This window comes from Anser brachyrhynchus, assembly GCF_964034855.1.
Source record: "Anser brachyrhynchus genome assembly, chromosome: 1".
Taxonomy (NCBI): Eukaryota; Metazoa; Chordata; class Aves; order Anseriformes; family Anatidae; genus Anser; species Anser brachyrhynchus.
Window position 1 is genome coordinate 18,809,966 of NC_137694.1, and position 22,534 is coordinate 18,832,499.

The window sequence follows — 22,534 nt, forward strand, 5'->3', positions numbered from 1 at the left end:
GAAAGATACAAATCAGATCGAAGTCCTCAATTGCACTTAAGTGGGGAGAACAAAAACGCTAATGGTTTTGTAAATAAAAATACAGATTCAAAAAATGAACAAAACCATCCAAGGTACGACGTAGCACAGATATTTTCAGGAAGATTTAAGGTGGCGCTGCCAGCTATAGTGAGAGAGGGACCTCATTTTAGCTATGGAAATCCAAGAAATCATAATATAAAGAAATTTCAAAGAATTTTAAGAGCTATACTTTAGTACATTAAGGGACTAAAAGCAGAACTGTTACATGAACAGAATGATGGGGGAGAATTATATGAAATGTATCGTAGAAAGAACAGGCATACTTATGAATGACAAATGGAGGTGAATTATGAATTGAAAACTATAAAATATAAAGACTATGATATCTTCAGATAAGTACTAATGGTTTATAGAGATAATACAGTTTAGGTTATGACTGATTTTAGGAGTACAGACATTTATTGGAATAGACATAGTATAAAACGAAAACATGAAAGATGGATATATTAACACAGGGAGTTTGGGAAGGGAGAGGACAGTCTGAAGCAATGTATCCTGGAAAGCAGAAAACCAACACACGAAAAAGTTACTATTTTCATAGTGAATACAGTATATAAAAAAATAGTTGAAATGCTGAATTGTACTCTGGTCACTGGATTAGTGTTTATTGAAATCTCTTACAGTGAGACATGAAAAACTACACCAAAATGAAAGTTTGATTTCAAGCAGACTATGGTTGAAGTGATGATTTATAAATAAATGCAATGATTTTTAGGAAGGAAACAATTAACAAGAAATGTTTAGAATTTTAAGAAGTTTACTATAGACAGCAATTTTGAATAATTTAATGTCATATGAATATCAAGTTAATAAAAATAAACATTCTCTAAAATTACTAGCTAAATCTTCCATTAAGAACTATAAATGAAAGGGAACGTTGTCAATTGCAAACCTTGAAAAGAATGCTAAGAAAGACAAAAAGGATATTAGAAATGCAGAGAGAGATGAAATAGAATCTGAGAAGAATGATGAAAAATAGTAAAACAGATAAAGGGGATATTAGAAAGTAAAGAGAAAATTGAAATAGATATGTGTATTAAGAGATGCTAACCACATTTCCAAAAAGATCTTGAACACTGCAAAATAAGAGATCAGTGAAGGATGAAGTTGAAAATTTCAAGATGGAATAAGATACAAAGTAAAAGAAAATAGGAAAAGAGATAACCCATTAAATTGGCTTTTCTTCCATGGACTGCACAGTATTTATGAGAGAACAAGAAATCATGTCCTTTAATATTATCTAGGTGTCCAGAATCTTGAAGGCTTTCAAAGTCAGGGAAGTAGTATCCTCTCTGAACACCCTACCACAAATCTTGAAGGACAAAAATAAATATCCTTATTTGACATTTACAAATATGACAAAAAACATATACATATATATGTATATATATTTAGCTTTAGTTAAAAAGTGGAATTTTCCAGATAGCAGCTTACCTCAGGAAAGATGAATCTGGACTAACATTTTATATAGTACATAAGAGCATAAAAGATTTTTGTCTTATAATAAAATCATATTTTGCTTTACATTCTTGAAACCTACTTGCTACAGTCTAACTTAAAAATCTACCAAACAGTCAGGGAAAAGTGGATTATGAACAACTGTCAGTATAAAGGAATACTGGGACACAGACTGGTACTGTTCAGAAAAAGGAACAAATAAAAAGCTATTATATATTTATGATCAATGTTAACATTTAAGATAAAATAGTTGTTTTGTTCTATTAATAAAAATAAGCAACTGATCAGAAATAAGAAGGAACATTATAACGCCTTAAGAGTTTATTCTTCATTATGGTCTGGATCCTGAAAGTGTTTGTTTTAATACTAAGTTCCTGTTAAAATTCTTCTTGATCTTAGGCAATTTATAAAATGTTATGGGAATTTGATCAGAAGTTTGATGTCTTTCAAGGTCTGTGCCATAAACATCTATGCAAATATCTAGAAAAAGCATCGAACTCCTCAGTCTTGGAACAAGCTTTCTGTACAGTGTAAAAGGAAGAACTACAGAACACATTCTCCTCACCTCATACATTGAGTAGGAAGTCATTTAAAGCCATGTGAAGACAAAAACTGCCTAAACTGGCCAATGCATCATAAATCTCATTTCCTTATTTTAATGAGTGTTTTCATCCTGAAAACTGATGAAATTTGTGTCCACAAACTACTTTCTTCACCCCAGAAAGCCTTCCTTTAAGAAAATACATGCTAAAACAGTTTTCACTTCCTCTACCTTTAATATAATGACGTGGTAGGTGATATTAATTCATAGTTTGCTGTTATCTTCCAATGGAATATCTTTTATACACTCTTGGGTGGATTATGTTTGGTGTTTTCTGCTGAAGCTAATGTGCTTAGTGTAAACCAAAAAGCTCGTAACACTTTAGCTTCATAAACCTGGGGTATTTATTCACATGAGAACAGGTAGTTTAGATGCAAGCAAGTCTTGCATGTATAGTAATATATATATAATAATATAATAAAGATAATAATAATATATATATATTTTTTTTTTCCTGAAAAAAAACATCCTAGAGTCTTTAAAGCAGGGACTTGAAATTTTGTTGCTCAGCCTACCCCATATAAAGCCTGGACTATCATCTAGGTTCTTCTTGCTAACTCATGAATTTTAAATATTGTATAGCTTCATTGGGAAGTGTCCCATCCTCTTTACAGATTTTAATCAATAATAGTTATAACCCATTCTTTCAAGAAGGTTTGGAAGAGCCTTTTCTTAGAGAAGGAACTGAACACCTAGCTTGAATGCATTAACTTAACATGATAAGTCACTACCCTGTCCTGCAACTGGAAGAAATTGTGTTTCTTATAATTTGTTTGGGCCTGATATGGTAGGCTTAAAACATACTTAACTCTGCTTATCTATTTTGAGAAATTCCTAATTATCACATGCAGGTAAAGTTTAGGCACTATCTAAGTAGCCACTTGCCCAAGAGTAAGCAGTGCAAACATTAAAAAAAAAAAAAAAAAAGATTTGATATATAGGGCACACCTGACCAGGTGGGGCAAGAGTGTTCTGGGCGGTAAGCTGGCTGGGTTTATTAGCAGGGCTTTAAACTAGATGCAGAGGGGGAAGGATATGCACCTCTGAGTGATGGGAGGTAGCCTGAGAACATTGGCACTCTAGGAAACAACAGGGAAATACTTGTGAGCTGTCCCAAAGCAATTAGGAAGGGTTCAACTGAAAAAGTGGTGTGACTGTTAGCCCAGCTGAAGTGCCTTTACACCAATGCACACAGCATGGGATATAAGGAGGAGGATTAGGAAACCAAGGTGCAATTAGAAAACTATGACCTGATTGCTGTCATGGAAAGGTGGTGAGATGGAACAGTGTAATAGAGGGTGACAAGCTTTTCAGAAGAGATAAACAGAGAAGGAGGGGCTAGGATGTTGCCCTCTATGGTATGGAATGGATTGATTGTGAAGAGATGCCTCTGAGAAACAGCCACAGACAGAGTGAGAGAAGGACCAGGCCAATAAAGGACACCTTGTGATTGGGCTCTACTAGGGGCCACCTGATCAAGGTGAGCCTGTTGATGAGGCCTTCTTGCTTCAACTACAAGAAGCATCATGCTCGCATGCTCTCATCCTGATGGGGGACTTCAACTACCTGGATGTCTGCTGGAAAAGCTACACAGCAGGCTGTAAGCAATCCAGGATACTCCTGGAGTATATTGAGGACAACTTCCTGGTCCAGGTATTAGACAAGCCAACCAGGGGAGAAGCATCTACTGGACCTGGTGTTTACCAATGCAGATGAAATCATTAAAGAGGTTAAGACCACACCCTGGTTGAGTTTGTGGTCTCAAGGAATATGGGCCTGGCAAAGAGCATGTATAAGAAGCCTGCAGAAAGTCTTTGCTTGTCAGGCAGACATCAGCCAGGAGGAGAAGGGTGAACCTCAGCTGCCCTTAGGAAAAAAATCATGACATTTGCCCCTTCTACTTCCCTTCACTTCCTTTCTGTTTTATGCTGTTCCACATTGTGTTCTTCATCTTGAAATGAGCAATCAGAGCCTCTACAGTCCTAGCTCCTTCTGTATCTTTATTTTCTCTCATGACTTATAGTTTCCACAGAGTTTATGTAGATGGGCCAAGTCAGAGCTTGACTCCTGGACCATAAACAGCTGCACTAAGGGTGGTATAGGGCAGGAGCTTGGAAGAGGGACATGCAGACAGGGTTACAGAGAAGCCCAGACAAACAAAGGTCTTGGCCTAATGTTGGGATTATATTTTATATTCTGGAAAATTATGAGGTTAGACATTTTAGAACAAAAATGGTGTGTGTAACTCCAAGTTAGGCAGCCTTGCTCATCTGAGGTACTTTTCTAAATATTCAGGTAGTCAGCACCTAGAGTATGTTGTCAGCATTGCTAGGTTGATACCTTGGCCAGCATCTGATGCAAGCAGAATCACTCCCACGTAAGAAAGTTCAGCTTTATCACGAAACTCAACAGGCTCTCACCATCTCTGCTGCTCAGTTTCTGTAGCTCTGATTAGACTGTGAAAGGTTGCCAAACCTGTGAAATATGGCTGTATCAGTAATTATATCTTCACTTTTATCATACAGACACTCTGGATCCTTAGAATATTGATTAAATTAAAAAAAAAAAATCCACTCCTTCTTGCTACTCTGTCTTTGTGTGTGTGTGTGTGTGTATTTTTCTGTTTGTGTTTTGTTAGTGAACAGTATGTATCATTCTGAATTGAACAGATGGCTTTCATCCCAAATATTTTTTTCTGAATAAAATTAATACATATATACATATTCTGTAACTAAAAAAAAAAAAACCCTTTAATTTTTTTGAATAACTTTGTTTTGAGAAACAGTATAATTTATTTCCTTTATTTCCTGACTTCCTTTTGTGTTTTAGCCACACATTTCTAAAATACAGCATGACTTTCTTTCCAAGGTTGGACTGGTAGCCACACAATCTGAACTCTAGAGAGGAAATATCAAGGCTCGATTAACTATTTGATTTATCTGGAAAGAGATCCCTTCTCTATCAAAAATAAAATAATAATTTCTATGTTAACCCTCTTCCTTCCCATCTCTAACCTCTCAGAAAGTACATTCAAATCATCCTGTACTTAGAGTATTCACAGTAGATTCTCAATACCTTCCTTGCTGAAAGCATATTTTATGACACATAACTGTTAACTATTCAATGTAATAATGTGGCCACTCCAGTGTTAGAATATGATTTGTATTATTGATGTGGTATGATAAATCTGATATCAGTTTCCCAAATGCTTTTCAGACTACCCTTTAAAATGAATGCATTTTAAAATGAATCAGTGAAGTTCTTGGCAGAGCTCTCATAAGCCTTTAGGCTACTACTACATTGCCAGGGAACCGGCGGAACAGGCCAGGGAATAGGTTCAAGACTTATCCTGTCCTTGAACCAGCATTTACTGTATTTCCCAAAAGGAAAACAGGTGTGGCTTAAATGAGTTTAAGCCACCAACATCTACCAGCCTGGCAGATGTTGTCATTTTTTCTTAAAAATCTTGTCTTTCTTTATGCCAAGTGTGATAAGAATACTGTAGACCACTAAATATGAAGTTATCATTACTAGTAAAAGGCCTCAGATCTTGAATCAACCTGCACTGCAGGGTCTGAGGACCAATCTGGGCTCACTTTGGCTAGAGTTATGAAGTTATGAGCTCAGTTTAGTACTTGATTTTGCCTTACTTGTCTGAGCTAAACTGTGCTGTAGATGGGAATGGTTGTAAACAACTGAGGGTGTCGCTGTGTGACAAAAAAAAAAAAAGGCTTTTTTTTTTTTTTCTTTTTTTGAATTGAGCCTGGGAAAGGCTGATGGGCCACTTCCAGATTTCAGCTGTGAAGTTGTGAGAAGGAAACAGCTTGTGATAACAAATAGAAACCCAGGCTACCCAAGACCGAAGAGGAATAAATCGCACAATGAATATAATTTTGAGCAAACCAGAATGCTGACAAACTTCCTTCTTGAAGAAGACTGTCACCTCTGATATTGGGACCCAGAGAAATACTGGAAGGGAAGCACAACACCAGGAAACAGTACTATGTACTAGAAAGCTTATGTTCAACAAATTTGATTGTTTTATTGATAAGGCATATCTATACCAAATAGGTAGTCTGTACTGCTAAATTGTTATCTGTACTAGTAATAATTTCTTAGTTCTATAAATTGACTACATGCTCTTTATTTCCAGAACAAGATTTTGAGATGACTAAGAGCATTGCCATCATTTTATATTTTGGGTATATACCTAATGACATAGTTTGATCTACTTTGTAATAAAACGTTTCTTGGTTTAAACTGTCCTGGTTTCAGCTGGGATAGAGTTAATTTTCTTCATAGTAGCTGGTATGGTGCTGTGCTTTGGATTTAGGATTAGTTAATAATTTGGATTAACAACTAAAACACTGATGTTTTGTTTTTTTGCTGAGCAGTGCTTACACTAAACCAAGGGCTTTTTGTCTTTTCATGCTGCCCTGCCAGCAGGGAGTCTGGGGATGCACAAGAAGCTGTGAAGGGAGAAAACTAGTACAACTGATCCAAACTGACTAAAGGAATATTCCACAACATACGATGTCAAGCTCAACAATAAAACTAGGGGGAATTGTCTTATGGAGGGCTACTGTTGCTCAGTGACTGGCTGTCTGGTGGTGAGCATTGTGCACCACTTGTTTTGTGTGTTCCTTTTTTTCTCCTTCTCTTTTTTTTTTTTTCTTTTTCCTTCCTATTAAACTATCTTTTTGTTAATGTACAAATTTTAACCTTTTTCCTGATTCTCTTCCCCATCACACTGTGGGGTTGGTCAGCAAATGGCTATGTAGTGCTTAGTTGCCTGCCAGGTTAAACCACAGCAAAACCAGACCAGGTGTTCCAACCCCCCTGATGAATTAATAAAAACAGTATAATTGAGAAATGGTGTCAAACATGTTAACAGCTGTTTATCATTGAGATCGTAGTTTGCCCAGATCCTGTGTATCATGCTCTTGTAACACACTAGAGATCAGCTTAAACCCTGGCCTTGGATGATCTTCTCAAACCCATTTCTAAATGGAAACAGTCGCACGGTACAGATTTGAGGCAATTACATATGTTTATAAAATAATATTTGTGTAGCATAATGATCCAAGTTTGTAGACATAAAAAATGTGTTCAGTTCAAATATAGTGGTTTTGGTTTCCTTTGGCAATGTTTTACAGTGTTGTTAAGATGGCCTGACAATACATGCGAGAAAAACCTTTTAAAATATCATGTGGGGGAAAGTAAAGGGAAAAAAAGGTAGTTCAGCTTTGAACCACAATTTGGACAAAATGAATAATAATTGGAGGTGAAGTACAGATATTCACAAGTAAGAAGTATAATTATAATACAATGTTCTTCTGGGTTTACATAAAAGGCTTCTCTCTTAGAGAAACAGTGACTATCATGCAGTTCAGGAGGTATTATTTCTCATAAATGTGAGAGGCCTTGCTACATAAATAATTACAAATTCCAATTTGAAATGTTTAATTTTCAAATTACAACTTCCAGTTTGGAAGAGTTCAATATTTTTATTCCTACACCCATTTGACCCTTTTAAATTTAGCATATTTTGTTCTGTGAGTTTCAATAGTAAAGAAAGTTAAAATAAATTCTTGCTCCAAGGCAGATAAATAACCACACTAAATGATGAAATACTTTTATTGTGATCTTTTGATGCCTATAGCATAGACCTTTTGATGGTTTAAAGCTATTTTGTATTCAGCATGACAAAAACAAACAAACAAAAAAAACACCACCACCACCATCAAAATAAACAGTACACCTATACTATACTCTTTCCAAATCTCTTCTTTAAAGTCAAATTATTTGAAATACTGCAACTCCATAGGTAATGAGAGGTCATACTAATGAGCAGGATTTGGCCTTTTCTGTGATAAAATCACTTTACGAGTTTAGAAACAGTATAGAAACTCCAATGCAGTTGCTGATTTAATAAAAATACTGAATCTAAGAAGTAGTCTGACAAAGCTGATAAGACTTACTCACCATAAATAAAATTGGAGAACAGCACTCAAGATGTAGAAGGCAGGAGACATTTGTAAGTTAACAAGATTTTCTTGCTGAAACATGACTGCTGAAAGCAGTAGTACCATTTCAACACTCTACTAGGTCCAGACTCTCATCCACATGAGTTTCCTCTGAAGATATTTTATTTAACTATTAAGACTTTGATAATTGCTGCTCTCTTTGCTTTAAAGAAAAGTTTTTTGTTGTTGTTGTTGTTTTTTTTTTTATAAAGATGGCATAACAATGATTTTAGGTGCATACAAACATTGCAAGTGAATATTACCATCAATATATTGTAAAATGTAGTCATTTTTACATTACATACAGATTTTTGCAAGACTATGAAGAAGGGTCACATTCAGGCTTCATATAAGCACTGTATAATCACCTGTATGATGTTATTACAGAATTAAATCTAGTTCTTTAGTTGCAACAGAAAATTGTTATACAAAACTTGTGAAGCATCTGGAACATGGTTCATGGTTCATTTTCCACCATCATTTTTTCCCATTGTGTAGCTCGTTGGAGACATTTTTCTTACTACTGCAAAATAAAACTTTGTATATAGTTGCATTGCACCATGATAGGTTGTTCTGAAGACAGGCATCATAAGAGTGTAGGAGTGACACAACTTTATGATAAACTCCACATAAATAGCTGTAGGGACTCATAAATTCTAAAAGCATTAAAAGATGTGTAGGGACATTATCCCTTGAGGAAGACTAATATTCCCCTGCTTAGCCATTGAGAAAACCATAAAGATTATAAATCTTTTGAAAGGTATTGTACTTCTGCCCTGGGACTGTATATTTTTCTAAGATCTTGCTTGGTAGCTGTTCCTCCAACATGAAATCCCCTGCTACTTTGCAACTTTAGGGTGGAAAGAACGTCCTACTGTTTTAGCTACACTGTTTGCATTGCATGTTGAGGCTATGTGAGGAGGAGAACAAGTGCCATGGTTTTCCTTTACCATTGTCTTTTTGCCGTTACATTTCTTTACATGACTTTTTTTGTAATGAGTTGGGAGACAAAACTTTAGAAGGAACTTGCCCCATCATTACACTGTTGTAGATATAAAAATACAGAAAATAATAATTCAAATAAAAACAACTAGTGAAGTGTCCATCTGTACATTGCTTTCAGTCAGTCATATGCATAGTCAAAATAATTCTTGGAAAGACCTATTAAATCAGAAATAGAACATTGATTTTTAAATTGCACATAAGTAGCAATTAAATATCTATGTGTTGTTAGTTACTTCTTTTGTTTTGTTTCTTAACTACACTGTTGAACTGATGAGAAACATCCTATTTTTTTTTGTACCCAATTCACATGAATATTTTACTTTCAAAAAGAACCATATAATTTTTACAGTTTTTGAATTTTGACCTGAATTGAAAACAAAACTTATAGTTTTAAAACGATATATTTTGGCAGTCTTTCACTAAGAAAGAAAGAAAGAAGGTGTTGTGGTTTAACCCGGCCAGCAGCTAAACACCACACAGCCATTCGTTCACCCTCCCCCCTCCCTCTCAGGGATGGGGGAGAGAAACGGGAAAGTGAAGCCTGTGAGTTGAGATAAAGACAGTTTATTAAGACAGAATAATAATAATATCAATAATAATAATAATAGTACTACTATTAATAATGTGTACGAAACAAGTGATGCACAATGCAATTGCTCACCACCCGCTGACCGATGCCCAGCCTATCCCCGAGCAGCCGGCCCCCCCACCCCGGCTAGCCACCCCTGTATATTGTTAAGCATGACGTCAGATGGTATGGAATACCCCTTTGGCCAGTTTGGGTCAGCTGTCCTGGGTCTGTCCCTTCGCAGCTCTTGCTGCACCCCTAGCCTGCTCGCTGGCAGGACAGAGCGAGAAGCTGAAAAGTCCTTGGCTTGGTGTAAGCACTGCTCTGCAACAATTAAAACATCAGCATGTTATCAGCGCTCTTCTCATCCTAATCCAAAACATAGCACCCTACCAGCTACTAGGAGGAAAATTAACTCTGTCCTAACTGAAACTAGGACGGACGGACGGACGGAAGGAAGGAAGGAAGGAAGGAAGGAAGGAAGGAGGAGCTAAAATGCTCTGAATGATATTGAAAGGTGCTAGCTAAAATTGCTTATAGCTTTTAGGTTACTCTCTTTCCTAAAAATGGCCATAAACAGAACTCTTTACCTTTGTGATAGAGATAGTCTGTGTGGTAGAAACTTTCACATTTGAGCTACTTCTTCAGTTTCAGGTATAGTGCTTGTTTAAGAAAAGTACACTGTGGAAATCAATTATCCCCTTCAAATATTTCAAATGAAGTATCTGTTCTTTGTGTATGTGCTTGTTCTAAGTCCTCATTGCAAACCAGTTGAAGTGGCAGTCATATCACAGTTGTCATCTACAGATACAATTATATAGCTATATTTAATGCCTCAGTGGATAGCCCCACATTACAGTTTAATTTTCCACAGAAATCTAAATTTGTTTCTGGACTGTGCATTTTTCTATAATGTTAGATAATCAGTTTGAACAGAAATCCAATTTTAACTCAATCAACAATACTTTGAAGAAGGTTACATAAAATAACTTGCACAGCTTTTAGCATATCAAACAGTATGTGACTAGCCTGTTCTTATATTTATTGTTGGAAACATTGTGGCATGAGACTGAAACTCTTACTAAAGATCTCCACTTGGAGTGCTTTGTTATTGTTTTGACAAACATTCTTAAACAAACCTTTTTTTGTTTGTTTGTTTTTGGTTGTATTTTTGTATGTAGCAGATTATTTCGTGTTTACCCTGGAGACTTCTAGTTTGAACACTGAGCTCCAAGACAAAAATAACATTCATAGTGCAATGAAATGAATATACCATTTAATTAGCTAGATTTCTGAAGAGAAACATATAAATTACAGTCCAAAATTACATATTTGTGTATTTCCTTTTGTCAACACAGGATTTTCCCTACAGTATATCCTTGTGTATTCACTTTAGTTGGTTTTAAACTGATGAAAGTTATTGGATTTCACTAGCTTTTCACAAGCACAGGCTGATATATGTGGTTATAGAAACTCCTATCCCCATGATATTAAACTTCCATTTTCTCATTTTCTTGTAATAATTCTTTCTTATTAGTAATCCTAACTACTTTTGAGTGCTAAATAGTATGAATATTATCCCTCTTTTTTTTTTTTCTCCTTACTGTGTGTCTGGCTTACAAATAATCAAAAATAGTCATATTGACTGACACACAAAATGCTCATTCTTAAGCAAGCCTGTGGTTCAGTTACCTTCATATTCATTCTGTAAAAATATTCAGTATCAGAGGTTTTAGTAGAAGGTGTAAAAGCATGATTACCTCGAGATAAAGTGATTAAATTAACAGGAAACCTATGCCTGAATTTGGCCGATGTGGACATTTAGAACTGAACTGCTATACTCCTTCTCCAGTTCAGCTGACCCACGTATCTAGATATAAATGAAATATTATCATAGCTCCCAAATGGTACAGACTTGCAGCAGATTCCTTTTCTATTGCCTGACAAGGCAATTTAATATTAGGGTTGGCAGAGTTCCTGAGCAATGTGCTTCTCTAAGCTGTCCCAGTCTCATGGTCTCACTCTAAAATGAAAACAAGTTCTGTGGTTTTCAAAGCCATTTTTTCTTGGCTATCTTTTGGTACACATTTCAAGGTTACCTGACAGTATTTTAGTACCTAAATTTGAGTACTCTGTGATGATCCTATACAGGATTATGGTGGCTGCAGTTTTTAGATTTTACTTTTTTATTTATTTATTTTTATATTAGCCTTTTATGAGACCAGCAAAGTTTTTTTATACTTTTCACAAAGAAAAAGACAACTTGGTAGCAATAAATTATTGTTGTAATGTCATTTTCTCCTACGTGTTTCACCTTTAGGAAGGTCTCCTTTTTATCGTCTTCTCACAACAAAGTGCAAGATATCCTTACCTGATCCAAAGTCATATGCCCATAGCAGGATGAAAGCAGACTGTAAGGTAAGGCAGCAAGACTTAATTATAGAAAGAGGCTGAAGGAAGCAGTAACTGTTGCTTTTTTCTCTTTAGTGGCAATGTGGAGAGTGGGATTACTATTCCCTTTGCTTTTTTATAGATATTGGGTGTACGTAATAAGGGCTGCTATGAAGAAATTTAACTCCATTCCAGCTACAGTAAGTACAGGTGGAGATTCAAGTATGTCCATTCTGGCAGAGATGTTTTACAGGAGATAATGATTAGGAGAAATCTTGAGTGCATGAATAGGGAAGTGTGTTTTCTGATAAGTAAGAAGAGCGCTATTTGTACTCCACGTAAATAATGTTTTCCATTTATTGTTGCCAGATGATGGACAGTCAAGATGAGAGGGAATGAACACCACAAATTTGTCAGTGAGAGGTACAGAGAAGTGTAGGATGGGATAGTAAGTATAGCCAGGCTTCTGCTGTTGTCATAACAACGGAAGTAAAAGTCTGCTCTTCATAGATAGGTTGGATGCAGTAAGGAAAGCTGAAGAAAATTATTTGAAGAAGTTTTAGATGGAGACGAAGAGGAAAGAAAAGGAGCTGGATATCTGGGTCAAGCATAATAGTTTGTTGTGAACTTGCTGGAACTGTACTGATATAAAGTCAAAGTGTGCTATATATTGCACGGCCTGGAGACTGAGGATGCATTCAGAGCTATCCTAGAAACAGGTTGGGAAGACTTTTTGTACATATTTGCTCAGACTTTCATATGTTTATAGTGATTCTGATGATCTCATTTTGGGGATCTACTGGTATTGCATCTCCATTGGATAATAAAGCAGTTTATGGCACATATGAAGGTTGAGAGAGAACTGAGGACAGTTCCTTTAGTACCTTCATCACCAAGACAAAACCGTGTGCAGCATGACAGTGAAGGAAATTGCCATGGCTGAGAGAACAGGTTGATACTTTCATGCTATAGAAGCTGATTTCATTGATTTTGGCTGAAATAAGATGTCTATTTGTACCAGGAACAGTCAAATGTTCAGGCATGAAGAATAATATCAATGCAGGTGATTCTGTTGTGTTTGAGTCTTGTGAACTGACATGGAAGCTCCTAGAATACCTTACAATAGTGGTTACCACTTGCCCTCTCTGGGGTGGGAATGTGCCTGCTATTGCTGTGGTCCGTTGAGGACACTCTGGCTGGGGACATATCTCTCACTGATGGCTGAAGTGAAATTGGACAATTCTGATTTACTAGAATTCTTCAATGACTCCATGTATGTCACAGGTGGTGATTTCAGACGAGTAGACAAGATGATGGTAATATGGTGTTGCAAGAAGACAATTGTGATGGCAGATTGACAGATAGTTGATGCACAGCTAGTGGTACTACAGATCTCTAGAAGATAATACAAGAATCTTCCTGTGACCTGAACAGAGCAAGATAGGAACTCAGAAATAACATGGTGAAAGCTAACCATCTGTTGCTAGCAGAGGGCTATGAAGGCTGTTTCTTGTCCAGACATAAGTGATCCATGCTAGCTGATGTGTGGAGTGAGGTGTGGTTTTGACAAAGGTACCTGTGAAATGCTCCCTTTATCTTGCCTGGAGCTGATGTCTTCTGTTACTCAGATTTGCTCTCCAAAAATCCTGTATGGTGCTGCGATCAGTTTCCCTTTGTGTTCCAGAGCTTCACTGTACTGGAGACAGCTTTCCTACTGCTTAATAGCACTCAGGATCTTGCAGCCTATGACAACATATTACAGTCTGGAGAAGTGGTAAAATCAATGAGAGGTAAGAGCACAATTAGCTCCTTAGGGCTGAGAAATTATGAGAGATACTGGTGAGAGCAAGGCAGAATCTTTTCCATTGCTTTATTTATTTTTGATGCATTTATGGTTCTTGTGAGGCAATGAGGCCTAGAAATGGCTTGGAGGAACTGTAAAGGCTTCTGGGGTATATGGCTTGTGGTATGTTGTGTGGCTAGAAGAAGCACAGCATAGATAGCCAGCTGAGGGGAGTGTCCCACTCTGCACTGGTGCAGCCTCACTTAAAGGACTGTGTACAGTTTTGAGTGCCATGCTACACAGACAAAAAAAAAAAATTAGAATGTGTCTAAAGGTGGGTAGGAAAGATGGTGGAAGGTCTAGAGAAGAAGATGCATGAGGAGCAGCTGAGGTCCCTGGTTTTGTTCAGCCCAGAGCAGAGCAGGCTGAGGGGAGGCCTCATGGCGGCCTGCAGCTCCCTCACAAGGGGAGCGGAGGGGCAGGTGCTGAGATCTGCTCTCTGGGGACAGCAACGGGACCCAAGGGAATGGCATGGAGCTGGGACACGGGAGGGTCAGGCTGGATGTTAGGGAAAGGTTCTGTACCGAGAGGGTGGTCGGGCACTGGGACAGGCTCCCCGGGGAAGTGGTCATGGCACAGAACCTGCCGGAGCTCAAGAAGCATTTGGATAATGCTCTCAGACAGATGGTTTAATAAGGTAGTCTCATTCTCATGCAAGTCAAGAACTGTTTTACTGTTTTGTCACCTTATTGCAGTCAAATTTATGTCAGAAGTTCTCATAAACTTTTTTTTTTTTTTTTTTTTGGTGCTTTGTGAGAACGTTTTGCGACTACTTTCCTCCAGGATACATTAGACTGTTTCATTAACTGCTGTACAGAACTTTTATCTCTGCTCCTTTATTATTTCTGCATATTTCAATAGTTGGTTCTACCTACTAATAAGTTAAGGTTCAGATTACTTGTGTTCCAAAATCATGAAGAGAGGTACTTAGTAAGAGCAGACACAGAAACAGTCAGTACCTTTTGACTGTAACAGAATGATTGTTCCAGTTTCAAAACACTTTGACTTAATACTTTACTTGGTTTTTTATTTGTTTAAGTTTTATTTATTTATTTATTTATTTGTGTGTGAGGTGGGGGTCATATGTTTAATTATAACTCAAAATATGCCTTTCTTACATGTAAATTTTTGCAAATAGTCTTTTTGACCAAGATTATAAGACCTAATTGTGTGAGAAAAGGTGAGGCTGAAAACCGGAGGTTGTTTTTGCCATTTCTGTGTGGGAGTTCTGCACTGATACAGTAACTACTGCGTTTGCTGACTTTGTATTGAAATTCAAAAAGCACTCATCTCTGTTGAATGTTCACAATGAAGTGGAGCATATGTGTACTTCTCTGTAAATCTTTTGACAGAAACATAATTTGAAAGATGTCACTCACAGTATTTAACCACATTTCCCTCATTATCATTACAAGAACAAATTAGGATCAGTGCTTGAGCAATTAGCACCAATTGCTCCACATTTGTACATGTGAATAACTTTTATATTTGCCTTCATACCTTGAGTTAGAGCAGAACTATATTGCCTATCACAGGTAACGTAATACTTTTCATCCATTGGATTTCTGTATTGCAATAATTTAGTTCTTTAGAGATCTCCAGTAGTATGTGTAAGCCTTTTTTCTTCTTAAAGAGATAAATTTTATAAAGATTTTTAAGAAAAAATCTGCATCTGATTTTGTTTATACAAAAAGAAAATTAAAAAGTTATTCTAGTTACTAATTTATATTTAATAGCATTATAAATAATTATAGCTATAGAATTATAGTTAAAGTATTATAAATTCCTGAATTATAGGTGACATTTAATAGAAATGAAGCTTTGAAATGTTCATTATGAACTCCTTCTTTACCTCTATCCAACATGAATCTTGGCATTAATAGTCTTCTGCTAACATATAAGAATTTTATAATGTGAAAAGCTAGTAGGAGCTAAGCTAAAAACAAAGAAAAATGTGCACCCAGTAGCAGTCATATACAACTTCTATCTATCAGATACCCCATATCCTAGGTGTTTATATGGATTCAAGGGGAAATTGAACAGCTAGTGTGGAAAGTAACTCTACTGCAAGGAGATGTATGTTAGGAGAGCCGTAGGTGGTAGTGTCATCCATAATTCCTCTGTTCTTGCTCTTCTGTAGACATCAATGGGCACTGCTGGAGCTAGGCTAGGCTAGATGGACATTTGGTCTAACTTAACATTGCTATTCTTATGATGTCTTTGTTCATAACTTCCAAGACAAATTTGGAAAGAAAAGGAGAAAAACTTTCTTGAAATTTACTTTAAGAGTTTAAAATTACCAAATTTTTCTATGAAGGAGATTTACAACAGATTTCCTCTAAAAAATGAGATATAAAAATAGAAAAAAATGTAGAAAAATGTGTAAATGATTGTTTCAGATGGCTTTCATTTTGGTCAAACCTACTCGATGGTCACAAGAGCTGTGCAATGTTAACTTTGTTTATTGATATTGTGTGCATCTTGGCTGTGAACTATCTACAGGGAAGAGGCACTCTGTAGCATGTTCCAGAGTCTTGGTACCTCCAGCCAACCTCAGCAGAAGATTTATTGGAATATATCTTATCAAAATCTTTTCCCATCAGATATTGCTAAGCACTGCTTTTTTTTTTTTTTTTTTTTTTCCATTTTCTATTTAAAGTCCATTAAGAAAATGGCTTTGCCTTGGATTCGTGCCCTCTCACATAAATGTCCAAATGAACCTTTCTTATATCACTTGACCTCATTTTATGTGTGGCGCTACTTCATTGAAATAACCAGAACCTTTATATTTTCAGTAGGAAACACTCTGGATCACATTTTGTCAGAAATCTGACAAAGGCTTTGGAGACACCAATACTTACTCTGCCTTTGCTGACTTTGCTAAACCAAGAAGAGGACAAGGACCATAAAACAACAGGATTACTGGGAATGTACAGGAAGAAGTAGCTTCTGCAAGTCTGTAATAGAAGAGTATATCCACAAATGCTAGACCAAGGCAATGGTATCTGGTACACTGCATCTTCTTGTCCATCCCTTCCAATATCAAAGGAGACAGATCTCTCACTGCTTGCCAGACCGGCACTGACATCTCAGTTTAGTGAAGAGGTACACATTGTGATGCTGTCAGAGGAATAAAAGAGCTATGTCAGCATTTGAAGGAAGAATTCTCTGGCATGAGGACGATAGGATGATGGAGGAAAAAATAGAAAGGACAAAGTAAAAGAAACTGTAACTATGCAATAAGTTATCTACTTTTTGTAGGAAACACTCAGGGAAAAAAAACGGAGTTCCTAGAGACCCTAAGTGGAATCTTCAGATCATGTAAAAAAATATTCGGTACCTTGCAAGCAAGTAGACATGGACTCTGGGAATTAGTTAAGCACCATAATCCCACACTGTTTACAGAATGGACAGCATAGGGAAAAGAGTGACCTAACATCTCACTACATCACTAATCTGCCAACTTTTCCTTATTAAATATGTACTAACGTGGCACCATCTATCACTGAGCTACCAGCAAATTAACTAATAAATCCTAATTTTCTGACATTATGTATGCATTTGGCTAATTAAAGGGCTTTATTGCTGGGAAGTATAGCTCTAGCCTAGGAGTGTATGACATTACACCTGTATGGGCTAGTTGGGTTGGAAAGATTAGAGAGCCTAGAAGGAAAATATGGCAGGAGAGCAATTTCTGAGCCTTTGTGAGAAAAGGCAAGGTAAATTGCCTAGTACCTTTACAGCTCTAATTCTACATGGTTATTGAATTTAAATGCATAGTGAGTTTCCCAAGTGGACATGACAGGAAAGGTGAGCTGAGCTGAGATATAAGATTTAATAAAATAAATCATATAGGAATGTCAAAATTATGTAGATCAGTTCAGACTTTTGCCTATTTCAATAAAGTGATAAAACAACAGGAAGCTTCTACTAGTCTTTACAAGAAAAAAGTATTTATAGAAAAAAGTTGACACCCTCCAATGAAAAGCATTGTAAACTGTGACAAACTGGTGTGACTGCTGTTAGAATTATTTTCTTTAGACTTTTTCACACAAACTTTTGTTTGTCTAACTGCACAGGAGATGTAGAAATCTTTTCTGGGCATACATCCTGGACTGACAAACTTAGAAGCTTAGGACAGCTTTTGTGTTGTGTAAACACGCAAATCTATGTGACCAAGTTGTGGTGGCTGTAAATTTTCACCAGGCGTCCCACTGACAATTTAAAGTGCTTTCATCCTGGTTTTGACAAGGGAGTTCTCTGTTCGTATAGCAGTTGCACAGACGAAATAATATAACAGACCATTGCAAAGCCAAATGCTCACAATGGATTTTCTCCTACTGTTCAGAAACAAAAGTGAAGGCTAGCATCAGGAGTAGGAAGTCAGCCTATCTTTATTTGATTTAATTCTGTCTGAATTGTTTCCTGTAAAACCTAATGAAAACTCAGTATTTTTCAGCATGGTGGAGCAAACTATTCAATAACTTGAACGTAGACACAAAGTTGTAAATGATTGATTTGTCATTTTATGTGCTCTGCATAAACATGCCAGCTAAATGTATTCAAATTAATTAGACACCAAGCACAAAAGATTCTCCCATGCAGATTCCTACACTTGTTCCCATGTGACTTCTACTTTTCCAAAAGAGAAATAGGAAGCAACTTAAATTGCAGGCAGTATGAAAAATGCATCTTGGCAACAGCTCCCCAGATTATAGCAACGTGAGTTTACTTTTTTAATATTCTCTTCATTTTGCAGCTGTCTTGTCTGTCTATTTTGCCATTTTAACTAGGTTCTAACTTGAAGTGCTTTTTCTGTCAGGTTTTAGATTGAATCTCAAACTACAGATCATATAAGAGACTTATTCTTCATGTTTTTGGTAAGGTTTCTTTCACAGTTCATGAAATGTCATGACCTATGGAGGCTGCTTACTTAATCTAAACAAGGGTAGCCACCTGCACTAAATTGCTGACTAATTGGGCATGTCCTTCCTTCATTTCTTCTGCAATTGATAATCATCTCGTCAGTGCACACTGATTCATTGTATTAGTCTATATATTAATTTGCTTGAATAAATTCACAAAGCAAAATGGTTATAGTGAACAAAGGATATTATTTATCTTTTACTTAATATCATTGGGGACCCATGTTTTTCTCAAACCAGAAAGATTATATTCACTAACCTTTACTGACAATTTTACTAAAAGGTTATTTTTTCAGCTTTTAATCAACTTTCTTCTAGACACTTGATTGATTAGACAGAAACAAAAATGCTGCTTTCTCTTTCCTGCAGCTATAAGAGAAAAATGCATGTCTTTTACTTTTTTTAAATGGTGTTAACTTTGTGTTATTATTTTTTTCTCTCTCTTCCTAGAGCACAGCAGAATAAAAATAAAAACAGGATTGTCTGATTGTCCCTGGGAAAAAAAAAAAAAAAAAGTGAAACAAACTCTAAAGGATGTTTGTGAAGGAGAAATCAGTGGATATTGATACTGAAATTACTTGTGGCTATAGTGGATGGACAGAAGACTATTAGCTTGTATGTGTCTGTCTGACAGTAAATAAAATACAGCATACAATTAAATGCTGACTTTAAACATGATCCTGAAAGACAGTCATTTAGCTTAGAATATGGAAAAAATGGATTTTGATGGAGATTATAATGTTTTATATTTTCTTCCAATATAGGTTGAAATACACAGCTAATGGTGGTAGTTCAGCGCATCCACACCACAGTTTAATGATCACTTTTGTGTCTTTGGGTGAATAAACTGTGAATATGTTGGCCAGATTTTACAAAGTGACCTTAAGAAAAAACTTCTGATTGGTACGGACCTTGTAAATTACTTGCATTCTTAACTGGGCTATCTGTCAATGACCTCAACACCCTTGTATCTGGCCTGTCAGAACTATAAAGAACATCACTTACTTTGAACTGCTGTTTGCTTTAGGCTTGACTGTAGCTTTGCCCTGGACGTGGGGTAGCAGTCTGCTGTGTACTGCAAGATGCAAATTGTCACTGTCTGCTCCCATTTGTTCTGTGGTGAAGTTACCCTGTGACAAGCCAGCTAACTTCAGCCTTTGCAAGAATATTCTCCAATAATAGCCTGCATACACGGACAGCAACCTTTGCACAAAGAGCATGAGCAGTGCCTTGAGGCATCTTTTACTTTTGTCTGGAGAGCTGAAACAAGACTGATCGGAGGGACAATGCACATGCTCCCATATCTCCCTTATCTGTTTTTTGAAACCATATCTTAATTTTGCTCTTCCAGAAGTCTGTATTCAGAGAAGGAGGACAGGCCCAGATCTACACAAGCATTTAGGTAGATCAATATCCACTATTCCTACTTTTCGGTCATTTCATATCAATAACTTTTTATAAGTGGAATTCATAAATCCTACTTGGCAATGTGAGAGGGGAAATTCTAACACACAAAAGGCTCAACAGGGTTAGATTAAGCTAACTCATAGCAGATTATGAAGACTGTTATAATGAAGTCTTTCCTGCTGTCATTAACATTTTCTTTGGAAAATATATTATTTTTTTTCAGTTTTGTGTGAAGATAAATAAATCATAACATAATCAACAATGGGAGATAACAGTACCTTTAGAAGTAGAAAAAGAGTATTATCTCTCTTCTGAATTTAGGTGTTTTAACTGTCATTAGTCACTTGGCTGTGCAAGTTATCCAAAATAAGACTCATCTTTTTCTTCAAAAACATAGTTAGGGAAGTTTGGTGAATATTCACCTTTTATATGTAATAGATTTAATTGCTTACTTGTTACAGTATTTATCAAAGAGGTGAAAAATCTTTGCATGTAGGGGACTGGCCCACGCCTCTCCTATCTCTCAGCTGAGTATCTGGTGTCAGGCTAGAAGAAAGATGAGTACCCTTCTGTTCATATTATGCACTAGTAAGTATAGCAGAAAGCAGATTTCAAGGGGCAGAGATTGAGTGAATAAGCAAAAGGAAGCATGACTGTATGGCCCATATATAAAGTCACTTCTCAAGAAGGAAGGTTTTGGTTTTGATATGTGTTCATAGCATTATTTATTCACTTTATCTAATAGTTTTTAAATTCAAAATGCAGAAGCAACCCCTGACTTCTATGCTGCAATGACTACATTCTTGTCTGTACCCTAGCTATACTAAAGCTAATTTTTGTCTGTTTACATAAGTTGCAGTCACACCAGTGACTGCAGCATATATTTACCTTTAAGCAGCCTGTCTTTCCTCAGGCATTGTTTAGAGACCTTGTTTATATAAATACAGGCTCTGGGATTCCCCTTAGCAGCAATGCTCAGGTGCTGCAGTGTTCAGTGATGTGATACCCACGTCTTCCTGCAGCTCCAGCTCTTTCTGACTAAGCATAACTGATGCAAAAATTTCAACAAAGTAACTTTTAGCAAACTGTCAGCCTGTATGACCCCCTGCTTATTCATTGTAGCAGTAGGACAAAAACAGAGCTATGATATGATATTTTTTGGAAACCTCTGTAATACCTGTCTAGAAAATAATATATTTCTATGAACAAGCAATGCATGAATTGTAGAAAGCTCCAAGACATTTTAAGTGGAGCTGGTGACTCTTTCAGCTCTTAGACTATAGCGTAAATAGTGTATATACATTTTTTTTTCCCTCTGTATAAGGCACAGAAGCTATGTCAGCATATTTCCTTATCTTTAGTCTTAGTGTTGTCACTTCTGATGCCCTGTAATGAGCTGTGTTCATACTCTTTGCTGCTGGAGGCACTGCAGACTCTTGGGAAATAAGATAAAAGGTGGAAGATTTCCTCTTCCTAGGAAGATGGTAATCAAATTTAATTGCAAAAAGATAAAACTGGTGCAGGAAGTTACTAAATACTAGAAGTTCTTTTATGGGACTGGTTTCTGGAAGAAGTTTTAGAAAAGTCTTGTATAGAACCAGACAGGAATTTTACCTTCATCAGAACTTTGGCATATTATATAGTGAACATCTGCATATAAACAGAGACAGGAAACATTAGTATCAGATATAATTGTCTTACATAAATTTGCACACAGAAGATACTTTAGAAAAAAAAAGAAGTGAAATCAAACACTCAGAAGCTAGAAGAGAAAAAGTGGGGGGGGCTGTAACTTACCTACATCAATTTATCCTTTACATGCTGCCTAATGTGTTTCAGTTAGAGGATCATACACTGCTGTTTTGGGCTTCACTCAGTGTTTTAGGTTGATAGCTCCAGTATTCCAAGAATGATCTATTTCTTATAGTTTTATCTTTTTTAAAGTACCTGTTGATATAAAATTTCCTACCTCTGTTTGTGCCAGTATATGAGGTGTTGAGATGCTGTAGTTCTAAATTAAAGGAATATACCTGATATAAATGAAAGTGAATACATCTTAACTCTCAATACCCTGAAACCTTCTGAATCCACATGTACATGCAGTTATTTTTCAGAAATTCTTATATCTTATAACATGAAGTAGAACCACAGTGCTGTATTATATGTCAAGAAACTAACATATAATGTTGTAAACTTACTTTATGTTACAAATCCCAGCTTCAACGCTAG

At 36.4% G+C, this 22,534-nt stretch overlaps 1 long non-coding RNA gene across 2 annotated transcripts; it reads left to right on the forward strand.

Annotated features, from left to right (window-relative positions):
• The first annotated feature begins 7,047 nt into the window (after positions 1 to 7,047).
• LOC308178834 lies at positions 7,048 to 18,270 on the forward strand. 2 transcript variants are annotated; one of them, XR_013939986.1, is made up of 5 exons: positions 7,048 to 7,164; positions 12,060 to 12,157; positions 12,273 to 12,330; positions 13,815 to 13,920; positions 16,769 to 18,270. It is a non-coding gene; the product is annotated as an uncharacterized lncRNA (long non-coding RNA). The 2 variants fall into 2 exon arrangements; XR_013939987.1 differs by lacking the exon at positions 12,273 to 12,330.
• Positions 18,271 to 22,534: the final 4,264 nt, after the last annotated feature.